The 12,365-nt window shown below is 39.4% G+C and overlaps 1 protein-coding gene across 2 annotated transcripts in view; it reads right to left on the bottom strand.

The window, feature by feature from the left end:
- GPBP1L1 (GC-rich promoter binding protein 1 like 1) overlaps positions 1–12,365 on the bottom strand; it is a 65,708-nt gene that overhangs the window by 17,887 nt on the left and 35,456 nt on the right. The gene's annotated exons all lie outside the window — the stretch shown is intronic.

Below are 12,365 nucleotides of genomic sequence, written 5' to 3'. Positions count from 1 at the left end.
GATAGACTACATGCTTATTTCTAAGGTGAGGTATCACTGAGAACTCACAAATTTAATCAGTTAATATCCTTAGCTGATGCATGAAACATCTATATTTGGCCAGTGGGAACATCTTCAATTTGGCTACTGAATACTTTTGATACAGCTCTAGTAATCTTTAATCACTTCTCTGCTATGTAGTATGACAAAATGTTCCAAGCTTATCTTACAAATATCCTGTCCAGAAATGCTATTTCAAGACTACAATCTGGGTACTAGGGATGCTAATTGCTATGAGGTTGGTCACTGCTTTTAGGTCTTTTCCATGAGCAGAGTCTGGAAATATATACCCGTTTTCAAAGAATATATCATAACATGACCTCTCACTGATATAGATTTTTTAAAAGATTTATTTTAAGAGAGAGATTGCATACGAGGAGGGAAGAGGGGCAGAGAGAGAATCAACCTTAAGCTCAACATGGGGCTCGATCCCATGACCTTGGGATCATGACCTAAGCCAAAAACAAGAGGTGGATGCTCAACCAACCAAGCCACCCATGTGCCCTGATATTTCTAATTCATATTGAGAAACTTGAGTTTTTACCAAACATCTTATATCTATACTTCCTTTCCTCTACACCAAGAATCCTGACTTTCAAGGACACAAGGTATAGAATATCATATCAACCACTTTATCTCGTATTACACACAACATACAACAGTTACATACAGATTACATACAACAGTAATCAGAGTAACAATCAACATGACACCACCAACATGACTAATAAAATGTTATTCTGTACAGGCTCTCCCCATTCTCCCACTAAAAAGTTATACTTTTTTGGGGCATCTGGCTGGCTCAGTCAGTGGAGTATGCAACTCTTTTTTTTTTTTTTTTTTTTTTTTAATTTTTTTTTTTTTCAACGTTTATTTATTTTTGGGACAGAGAGAGACAGAGCATGAACGGGGGAGGGGCAGAGAGAGAGGGAGACACAGAATCTGAAACAGGCTCCAGGCTCCGAGCCATCAGCCCAGAGCCCGACGCGGGGCTCGAACTCACGGACCGCGAGATCGTGACCTGGCTGAAGTCGGACGCTTAACCGACTGCGCCACCCAGGCGCCCCGCAACTCTTTTTTTTAATGTTTATTATTTATTTTTAAGCAAGGGAGGGGCAGAGCGAGAGGGAGACACAGAATCCAAAGCAGGCTCCAGGCTCTGTCAGCACAGAGCCCAACGTGGGGCTTGAACTCACAGACCGTGAGATCATAACCTGAGCTGAAGTTGGACGCTTAACCGACTGAGCCACCCAGGCGCTCCATGAGCATGCAACTCTTGATCTTGGGATTGTGAGTTCAAGCCCCAAGTTGGGTATAGAGATTACTCAGAAATAAAATTTCTAATAAAAAAAAGTAAGGTGGGGCGTCTGGGTGGCTCAGTCGGTTAAGCGTCCAACTTCGGCTCAGGTCATGATCTCACGACTTATGAGTTCGAGCCCCGCGTCGGGCTCTGTGCTGACAGCTCAGAGCCTGGAGCCTGTTTCAGATTCTGTGTCTCCCTCTCTCTGACCCTCCCCCGTTCATGCTCTGTCTCTCTCTGTCTCAAAAGTAAATAAATGTTAAAAAAACAAAAATTAAAAAAAAAAAAAGGTATGCCTTTTCTAGACTGTTAAGAGCCCATTGCTATTACATGCTAAACTCTCTTAACTCTCATTTAGTTCTATAATCAGCCATATATTTAGTATTTACCATCTTTCTGTTTATCTTTCAGGTTTCATTGTCTGAAGCTTGTCTAGTACTTTCCTCAGGAAAATTCTTGGAAACAATATTCCAAGTTCCTACACACTAGTATTTGTGACTTTTAGAAATGAAGATTAGTTTGATAGAGTATAAAATCTTTGGCTCACATTTTGAGTACTGTAATTGTTATTCCATTGACTTGTCATAAAACTTCATCAAAGTCTGATTTTCTTTGTAAGTCACTTGGACAAGCTCAAAGGGTATTTTTCTTTTTCACTTGAATCTAGCATTTTATAAGCCTATTTGGTGTTGGCTGTTCTGGCTGCCCTTTCAATTCATAGCTTCAAATCTTACTGTATTTCAGGGAATTATTCTTGAATTGTAATTTTTAGCCATTAACCTGTTCTTTTGGGATTTTCTGTGTGTGTGTGTGTGTGTATGATCCTATTATACACATACTGGATCATTTTTGGCCAAATGTATATCATCTCTCAATTCTTCAAAAAATTTTAATGTTTGAGAGAGCGCGCGCGCGCGAGCGCATGAGCAGGGGAGGGGCAGAGAGAGAAGGAGACACAAAACCCAAAGCAGGCTCCAGGTTCTGAGCTGTCAGCAGAGCCCGATGTGGCACTTGAACCCACAAACTGCAAGATCAGGACCTGAGCCAAAGTCAGACACTCAACTGATTGAGCCACCCAGGTGCCCTTTTATTTTTTATTCACTCATTCATTTAAACAATAATGATGCATTAAAAAAACTTTTTTTTTTAAGCAGCCTTCACACATAGCACGGAGACCAACATGGGGCTTGAACTCACAATCCTAAGATCAAGACGTGAAGCAAGATCAAGAGTGGGACACTTAACTGATTGAGCCACCCAGGCACCACCCCCCCCTCAGTTTTTTATATTTAGTAAACTCTACCCCCAAAGTGGGGCTTGAACTTACAACCCTGAGACCAATGGTCACATGCTCTACTGACTGGGCCAACCAGATGCCTCTCAATTCTAGCTTCTTTTTTTTTTTTAACGTTTACTCATTTTTGAGAGAGAGAGAGAGAGAGAGAGAGAGAGAGAGAGAGAGAGAGAGACGGAGGGAGGGAGGGAGGGGGGGAGGAGGGAGAGAAGGAGAGGGGGAGAGAGAGGGAATCCAAAGCAGGATCCAGGCTCTGAGCCATCAGCACAGAGCTCAACATGGGGCTCAAACCCACAAACCATTGAGATCGTGACATGAGCCAAAGTCGGATGCTCAACTGACTGAACCACCTAGGCGCCCCAATTTTAACTTTTGTTTATAAATTCTTATTTATTTTGAGAGAGAGAGAACGAACGAGTGCGAGCAGGGGAGGGGCAGAGAGAGGGAAAGAATCCCAAGCAGGCTCTGTGCAATGCTGTCAGTGCAGAGACCAACACAGGAACTGTGAGATCATGACCTGAGCCGAAATCAAGAGTTGGACGTTTAACCAATATAGCCACCCAGGTGCTCCTCAATTCTAACTTTTAATGTTTCTCCCTCATTTAAAAATTTTCTTCTAATTCTTAGAAAACATTGATTATTCACTTGAGTTCCTTCTCGTTTAGTCTCCTTTTGAGTATCTTTCCTTATTTCTAGCACCTTGAGTTTTTCTGGTTGAGGTTGTTCTTATGCCATTTTCTTGGTATTATCTAAATTTTAAAATAGTATAGTAGTATAGTAGTACTGTAGTACTAGTAAATTTTAAAATGGTTATGTTTTGTGGACATGCTGTACAGGTGTACGTTGCATTGTCTGTTAAGGATGTTACTCTAGTCTATTCTTTATCCTTGTGACCCCTAAAAATTTTTTTTTAATGTTTTTGAGAGAGAGAGCAAGCAAGCCAGGGAGGGGCAGAGAGAGAGAGAGAGAGAGGGAGAAAGAAATCCCAAGCAGGCTGCACGAAGAGCCTGATGCAGGGCTCAAACTCATGAACCATGTGATCATGACCTGAACTGAAACCAGGAGTTGGATGTTTGCACCACCCAGGCGCCACTTCTATTGATCCTTTTATGTTCATTTATGTATGATTAGTTTTGTGAATGTGAGTCAAGACTGCTTTTCTGACATCAAACTTTAGAGCTCTTTTCTGTTGTTTTCATAGTGTTAAAAAAATATGGTGGCTTATGGGGCCGCCTGAGTGGCTCAGGTGGTTGGGTATCCAACTTCAGCTCAGGTCATGATCTCACAGTTGGTGGGTTCAAGCCCTATGTCAGGCTCTGTGCTGGCATCTTGGAGCCTGGAGCCTGCTTCCGATTCTGTCTCTCTCTCTCTCTGCCCTTCCCCTGCTCACACTGTCTCTGTCTCTCAAAAATAAATAAAAATGTTTTAAAAATTTTAAAAAAGGTGGCTTAGTTTCTTTCATGTCCAGGCTATTGTCCCCACCTTCTTCCCTCCCTTTTATCTGAACCTTCTTTTTCCTTTGTCTCTATGTTTTCCATTTCTGTAGCTCAATCTGGATTCTATTTCCAAAAGCTTTGTGTTCAGTGAGGGGCTACATTCTGGAAGGGAATACTGGTTGGTTAATATAAACAACGATAGTGCCCGGTGCTAGTTATCAACTATTGCCTTAGTCCCAAAGTCATCCTTTCTGCCTACTCTTTGTAAATGTGTCTGAACACTTAAAATTTTTCCCTTTGCCAGCTGTCAGGTTAAGTTTTGTCAGTAGAGCAAGAGAGACTTCTGCTTCTTACTCCGGTGTGCTTACTCAGCAGGCTCCTGCAGCACCCAGTTCCTGCTAAGCCAGGTTCTAAAGTGCAAATGAGCTTTGACTTGAGTGATTTTACAGCAGAGTGACATCTGAACAGCTTTACCAGGTACTTAAGAGGCAGATTTCCAACATGTTCTCTGGAGAAGCACCTGAACAACTGTTCTGTCATTCAGTAAACCACAGCTAAGCCCTTCCTCACAAGGTCTGGTGGTGATGGGGGAATGGGGATACTCTTCCTTGAGTACTCTATCTTAGCCCTAGGGTTAATGGCTATTCCCTACATCTGCTACTTTGATACTCTTCAGCGTTCTCTTTATTGCTAGTCAACTGTTCATTTCCCCAATCCTGTACTTTCCCTGTTGAAACTACTGTGTGGCTTTTCTCTCCTAACTGATTCAACCAGACCCTTTATACCTCATTCCAGACTTCTGTATTGACTGACTAGTTTTGTAAAACCACTCCTAATTTTCAGCTGTTCTCCAATTAACGCTCTAAGCCATCTAGAAACAACTGCTGCCTGCCTCTTTTGGGGGCTGTCAGATATCCTATGCTTCCTCCAGTTTTTTCCTGCACAAATGCTGCCACCACCCAGGTATTACAGTTTTGTGGTTTGTTCCTGTTTAACACCTCACTTTGTTTTGCTGTAGATAATGCCCATGGATTTTTTTCTGGTTCTTCGATTCCAGTTGCTCTGTATTCTTTCTTATTATTTTGAAATAATTACAGAGTTACAACAAAGTTACAAAAATAATTCAAAGAATTTCTTTATATTCTGCACAGATGTCTAGATTCTCATGTCACCATTTTACATTTGCTCCAACATTCTAATTATTTTTTCTTGAACCATTTGCAAGCTGAAGGACTTGATACCATTTACCCATAAATACTTTATTATGTGTTTCTTCAAAAGCACATTCTTTACATAATCACAATGCAATTATAAAGACTGGGCATGGGGCGCCTGGGTGGCTTGGTCAGTTAAGCGTCTGACTTCGGCTCAGGTCATGATCTCGCGGTCCGTGAGTTCGAGCCCTGCGTCGGGCTCTGTGCTGACAGCTCAGAGCCTGGAGCCTGTTTCAGATTCTGTGTCTCCCTCTCTCTGTGACCCTCCCCTGTTCATGCTCTGTCTCTGTCTCAAAAATAAATAAACGTTAAAAAAAAAAAAAAAAGACTGGGCAATTAACATCAACAAATACTACTATCTAATCTATAACACTTATTCAAATTGTAATACTGATTAGTTTCATAGCAAAACAAAATTTTTAAAATGTACATTGTTTTTCTCTCATCCGGTATCCAATCTGGGACTACGTGCTTTTTTTTTTGCATAGGCTCCACGCCCAATGTGAGGCTCGAACTCATGACCCAGAGATCAAGAGTCTCACTGACTAAGCAAGCCAGGCACCCTGAACGTGTTTCCTTTAGTTGTCTTATCTCTTTAGTTTTCTTTAACCTGGAACTTTTCTTTCATGACAACATTTTTAAAAAGTAGACGCTACTTCTTTTGTAGAATCTTTTGTAATTCTTTAGTAAAACTTCAATTTGAGTGTGTGTGGTATTTCCTTATGGTTAGATTCAGGCTATGCATTTCTGGAAGGAGTTCACAAAGGTGAGGTTGCATTCTCAATGCATCACATCAGAAGGCTTATTATATTTATTTCCCCCATGACTGGTGATGTTAATCTATTTTTTAAGTTTATTTATTTTGAGAGAGAGGGAGGGAAAGAGAGAGAGCACGCACATGCGGGGGTAGGGGCAGAAAGAGGGAGAGAATCCCAATCAGGCTCCATGTCGTCATTGCAGAGTCTGACATGGGCTTGATCCCACGAACCATGAGATCATGACCCAAACCAAAATTAAAAGTTGGATGCTTAACTGACTGAGCCACCCAGGCGCCCATCTATTTTTTTAATAAAATAAAATACAGAGTGAAATGCACATATACCAAGTATACCATTCTATGAGTTTTGAAAAATGCTCATAACTCCTCAACCTCTATAAAAATAAAAACTACCTTCTACAACAAGAAAGTTCCTTTTGCCCTCTGCAGTCAATCCCCACTTCACACAAGCAACCACTGTTTGGATTTTCTTTCCCACCATACATTACTTGCTTATTCTAGAATAGGCACATAAATAGAACCAGATGGTATGTACCATTTTGTGTAATGGTACACTGAAACTCATCATGTTGTTTTATCAGTCACTCCTTTTTATTAACAAATATGTAATTCATTACATGATTACACCACAACTTTTCTATTCTTGGGTCAACAGATATTTAAACTGTTTCCAGTTTGGTGCTATTATGAATAAAATTAAAATAAATGAACATTTACCTTCATTTCTCTTGAGTATCTATAAATAAATATCTAGAAGTGCTGGGTCATAATGTAGTTTTACAAAAAACTACCATAGCTTTTCCCAAAATGGTTAGACTACTTCATGTTCCTGTAATGTATGAGAGTTCCAAATGCTCTAAAATGTGACCGAATTTAGTGTTTTCAGACTTATAAATTTTAGCCATTCTGGAGTGTGGGTAGCAATATCTCACAATGGTCTTAATTTGAATTTCCACATTTCCCTTGCAACTAATGACAATGATTATTTTCTCCATGTGCCTACTGGACATTTGAGTATCCTCCTTTGCGAAGTATCTGTTCAAATCTTGCTCATTTTTTTCTTTTCAAATTTTTATTTAAATTCTAATTAGTTAACATACTGTGCAATATTGGTTTCACAAGAAGAATTCAGTGATTCATCACTTACATACAACACCCAGTGCTCATCATAACAAGTGCCCTCCTTAATACCCATCACTCATCTAGCCCATTTCACACCCACCTCCATCAATCCTGTTTGTTTTCTATCTTTAAGAGTCTCTTATGGCTTGTTTCTCCCTCTTCCCTACCCCCTTGCATATGTTCATCTGTTTTGTTCCTTAAAATCCACAGGTAAGTGAAATCCTATGGTATCTTTCTCTGACTTATTTTGCTTAGCATAATACTCTAGCTGCATCCATCTCACTGCAAATGACAAGGTTTCATTCTTTTTGATGGCTGAGTAATACTCTATTATATATGTACACCACATCTTTATCCATCCATTAGTCAACAGACACATGGGCTCTTTGCCATAGTTTGGCTATTGTAGATAATGCTGCTATAAACATTGGGGTGCATGTCCCCCTTTGAATCTGTATTTTTGTATCCTTTGGGTAAATACCTAGTAGCATAATTGTTGGGTCATAGGGTAGTTCTATTTTTAGTTTTTTGAGGAACCTCCATACTGTTCTCCAGAGTGGCTGCACCAGTCTGCATTCCCACCAACAGGGCACATCCTTTCTCCACATCCGAGCCAACACCTGCTGTTTCTTATGTTAACTTTAGCCATTCTAACAGGTGTGAGGTGATATCTCATCATGGTTTTGATTTGTATTTCCCTGATGATGAGTGATGTTGAGCATCTTTTCATGTGTCTGTTAGCCATATGGATGTCTTCTTTTGAAGAGTGTCGATTCATGTCTACTGCCCACTTCTTAACTGGGTTATTTGTTTTTTGAGTGTTGAGTTTGAGAAGTTCTTTATAGATTTTGGATACTAACCCTTTATCAGGTATATAGTTTGCAAATATCTTCTCCTATTCTGTAGGCTGCCTTTTAATTTTGTGGTTTCCTTTGCTGTGCTGAAGCGTTTTATCTTGATGAGGTCCCAACAGTTCACTTTTGCTTTTGTTTCCCTTTTCTCCAGTGATGTGTCTAGTAAGAAGTTGCTCAGGATGAGGTCACAGAGGTTACTGAACTGTGTTCTCCTCTAAGATTTTGATGGTTTCCTATCTCACATTTAGGTCTCTCATCCATTTTTAATTTATTTTTGTGTATGGTATAAGAAAGTGGTCCAGTTTCATTCTTCTACATGTGGCTGCCCAGTTCCCACAAAACTATTTGTTGAAGAAAGTATTTTTTCACCTGGATATTCTTTCTTGCTTTGCTGAAGATTATTTGACCATATAACTGTAGGTCCATTTCTGGGTTTTCTGTTCTGTTCCACTGATCTATGTCTGTTTTTGAGCCAATACCATGCTGTCTTGATGAGTACAGCTTTATAATATAGGTTGAAATTCAAAATCATGGTGCCTCCAACTTTATTTTTATTTTTCAGGATTGTTATGGCTATTCAGGGTCTTTTATGGTTCCATACAAATTTGAAGACTGTTTGTTTCAGATTTGTGAAAAATGCTGGTGGTATTTTGATGGGTATACATTAAATGTATACATTGCTTTGAGCGGTATACACATTTTAACTATGTTCTTCTAACCCATGAGTATGGAATGCTTTTCCATTTCTTCATAACCTCTTCACTTTCTTTCAGAAGTTTTATGTAATTTTCAGAGTACAGATCTTTTACCTCTTTGGTTAGGTTTATTCCTACATATCTAACTGTTTTAGGTGCAAATGCAAATGGGATCAGTTCCTTGATTTATTTTTCTGCTGTTATCGGTGTATAGAAATGCAACAGATTTTTGTATATTGATTTTATATTCTGCAACTTTGCTAAATTCATGTATTAGTTCTAGCAATTTTTGGTGGAGACTTTTGGGTTTTCTACATAGAGTATCACGCTGTCTGCAAATAGTGAAAGTTTGACTTCTTCCTTGCCCATCTGGATTGCCTTTTATTTCGTTTTGTTGTCTGATTGCTAAGGCTAATAAGACTTCCAGTACGATGTTAAATAGTAATGGTGAAACTGGACATCTGTAATCTTGTTCCTAACCACAGGAAAAAGTTTTCAGTTTTTCCCCATCGAGGATGATATTAGCTGTAGGTCTTTTGTATATGGCCTTAATGATGTTGAGGTATGTTCAATCTCTACTTTGTTGAGTTTTTATCAAGAATGGATGTTGTATTTTGTCAAATGCTTTTTCTGCATCTATTGAGAGGTTCATTATGGTTCTCATAAATCTTGCTCATTTTTAAAATACTGAGTTGTTGGGGTACCTGGCTGGCTCAGCTGGTAGAACATGTGACTCTTGATCTTGGAGTCATGAGTTTGGGTCCCACATTGGACACAGAGGTTACTTCAAAGAAATAAAATACAGTAAAACCTTGGATTTCAAGTAACTTGCTTTGCAAGTGTTCCATAAGATGAGCAAATATTTCTAATAAATTTTAACTTGATAAATGAACGATGTCTTGCAATACAAATAGTACATGATGCCAAGCGTCACATTATCATAATTGAGTCAATAGTTCTCTTTTGCTCGCTGCAGATTGTGGGTGATCGTCTCCCATACTTGGATGCTTGGTCTCAGAGGCCACGGGTTTTGGCAAAAATCAGTGATTTTTCAGAACACTGGAAGGTGCCCACACCTGGCACTAGCGTATTTTTTGTCACTTTAAAGCACCTATGGACAGTCCTTTGCTTTTCCATTTAAGAGTAAGCTCAGGAATGATTTGCTTCATTCTAGGTCAGGCTACCTGCAGATATAGACCCTTTCCTCTGCTGCCTTATTGCCAGTTACATTAAATACAGTGTATGACAAGAGTTTATTAATACTGTCCGGTAGTCAACATCGGTGCCAGTGTATACAATGGCCCCCATGCACAAAAAGGTTGAAAAGGCAGGCAGGGAGGAGGAGGAGATGATTACAGTGAAAGTTAAGGAAATCATTGTGGGGTGCCTGCATGGCTCAGTCAGTTAAGCATCTGACTTTGGCTCAGGTCATGATCTCACTTTTCGTGAGTTTGAGCCCCATATCAGGCTCCCTCCCTCTCTGCCCCTTGCCCACTCACACTCTCTCTCTCTCTCAAAAATAAACAAAAGAAAAAAAAAAAAAGAAAACCATCAAGAAGTAAGAACAAAGTTTGCAAGTTGCTAAAATTGCAAGATTTTAGAAGACATCTACATCTGGGGGCGCCTGGATGGCTCAGTCGGTTGAGTGTCTGACTTCAGTTCAGGTCATGATCTCATGGCTTGTGAGTTCGAGCCCCGTGTCGGGCTCTGTGCTGACAGCTCAGAGCCTGGAGCCTGCTTCAGATTCTGTGTCCCCCCTCTCTCTGCTCCTCCCCTGCTTGTGCTCTGTCTCTGTCTTTCAAAAATGAATAAACATTAAAAAAAAAAAAAAGACGTCTACGTCTGCATCATGTCTGCAGAGGAGGAGGAGAAAAAGGTGGATGAATCCTTCACTTCAAATGAGATTAGGGAGATGTGTAAAATGTGGCAAACAGTGCAAACTTTGTAGAAAAGCACCACCTCAATAAAGCTGTAGCAGTGCGAGCGACGAATCTGCTTAACAACAATCCAATATCACATTTCTGTAAAATCCTCAAAAGGAGGCAAAAGCAAGTGCCATTGGATAGGTTCCTCGTTAAAACTGCATGAAAAGAAAACGATTCCATTGAACCAAAAGACAGCAGTGATTCCATTAGTGATAGTGAAAGTCATCCAATAACCCTCTTCGTTTCCCTCATACCAACCACAAAGGTTTTCAAAGGTAAGTGCCAATTATTTTTCTTTATATTTTGTATTTTATTTTGTTATTTTGTATTATATTACAGTATTGCAATCATTTTTATATGAATATTTTTGGGTTGTGGGATGAATTATCTGAGTTTCCAATATTTCTTACATGGAAATTCGCTGTGATATACAACTGCTTTGGATTACAAGCATGTTTCCAGAATGAATTATGCTCACAAACCATATATATATTTACTGTATATATAAAATATTGTCTTTTTATTATTAAATTGTAAGAGTTATTTATATTATATATTCAGGTCCCTTTTCGTATATGTTTTGCAAATATTTTCTCAGTCTGTGAGATAAGCAGATGTTTTACATTTTGATGAAATTTGATTCATCAATGTTTTTCTTTATGGTTATTGTTTCCTATGTCCAAAGAAATCTTTTTCTACCCTCTAAGCCATAAAGATATTCCCCCAAGTTTTCTTCTAGAACCTTTACAGTTTTAGGCCATACATTTGGGTCTATAATTCCTCCCAAATTCATTTTTTTGTACGCTGTGAGAAAAAGGGGGAGACGGGGAGAGGGAGGGAGGGGGCGGGAGGAAGGGAGGGAGAGGGAGAGGAAGAGGGAGGGAGGGAGGGAGAGAGAGAGAGTGTGTGTGTGTGTGTGTGTGTGCATGTATGTATATATAGTTCTTTCTCCACATTTCTTTCTCTGTTGGTCTGCTTTAGCATCTTTGTTGTTGTTAGACTGTCACACTAACACTTTGTGTGTTAGACTGTCACACTGTCACTGTAGAGCCTGCTTAGGATTTTCCCTCTCTCTCTGTCTCTCTGCCCCTCTCCACTTGCACTTTCTCTCTCTCAAAAAGATAAATTATAAAAATAAATAACTAGAGCTGCGCTGTTCAATATGGTAGCCACTACCTACATGTAGTTGTTGAGCATTCAGGAAGTGTGTCATTTATACTGAGATTATACTACAAACAAGTAGAGGATACACAAAGGATCTTGAAGATCCGGTACAAAAAATAACATAAATTATCTCAATAATTTAAAGATATCAATTACATATTAAAATGTCAATAATTTAGATATATTTTGTTAAATAAAATACACTCGACTTTTTTTTTTAAGGCACACTAAAAACTCTACTTTAGGTTGAAAGGCCAAAAGGCATATTAATTCAACACACAATAGCAAAGTTTTACTTATATATAGGAAGGAGCTTAAATACTCACAACTGCATATTTATTTTTAAAAAAAATTTTTTTTTCAACGTTTTATTTATTTTTTGGGGGACAGAGAGAGACAGAGCATGAACGGGGGAGGGGCAGAGAGAGAGGGAGACACAGAATCGGAAACAGGCTCCAGGCTCTGAGCCATCAGCCCAGAGCCCGACGCGGGGCTCGAACTCCCGGACCGCGAGATCGTGACCTGGCTGAAGTCGGACGCTTAA

The sequence above is a fragment of the Lynx rufus genome, unplaced genomic scaffold (genome assembly GCF_022079265.1).
Source record: "Lynx rufus isolate CCGP_SWC_20201006 ecotype Redwood Valley unplaced genomic scaffold, mLynRuf1.p SCAF_2, whole genome shotgun sequence".
Taxonomy (NCBI): domain Eukaryota; kingdom Metazoa; phylum Chordata; class Mammalia; order Carnivora; family Felidae; genus Lynx; species Lynx rufus.
Note: the sequence above shows the minus strand (reverse complement) of the source record. Positions and strands in the feature narration are given on the sequence as shown.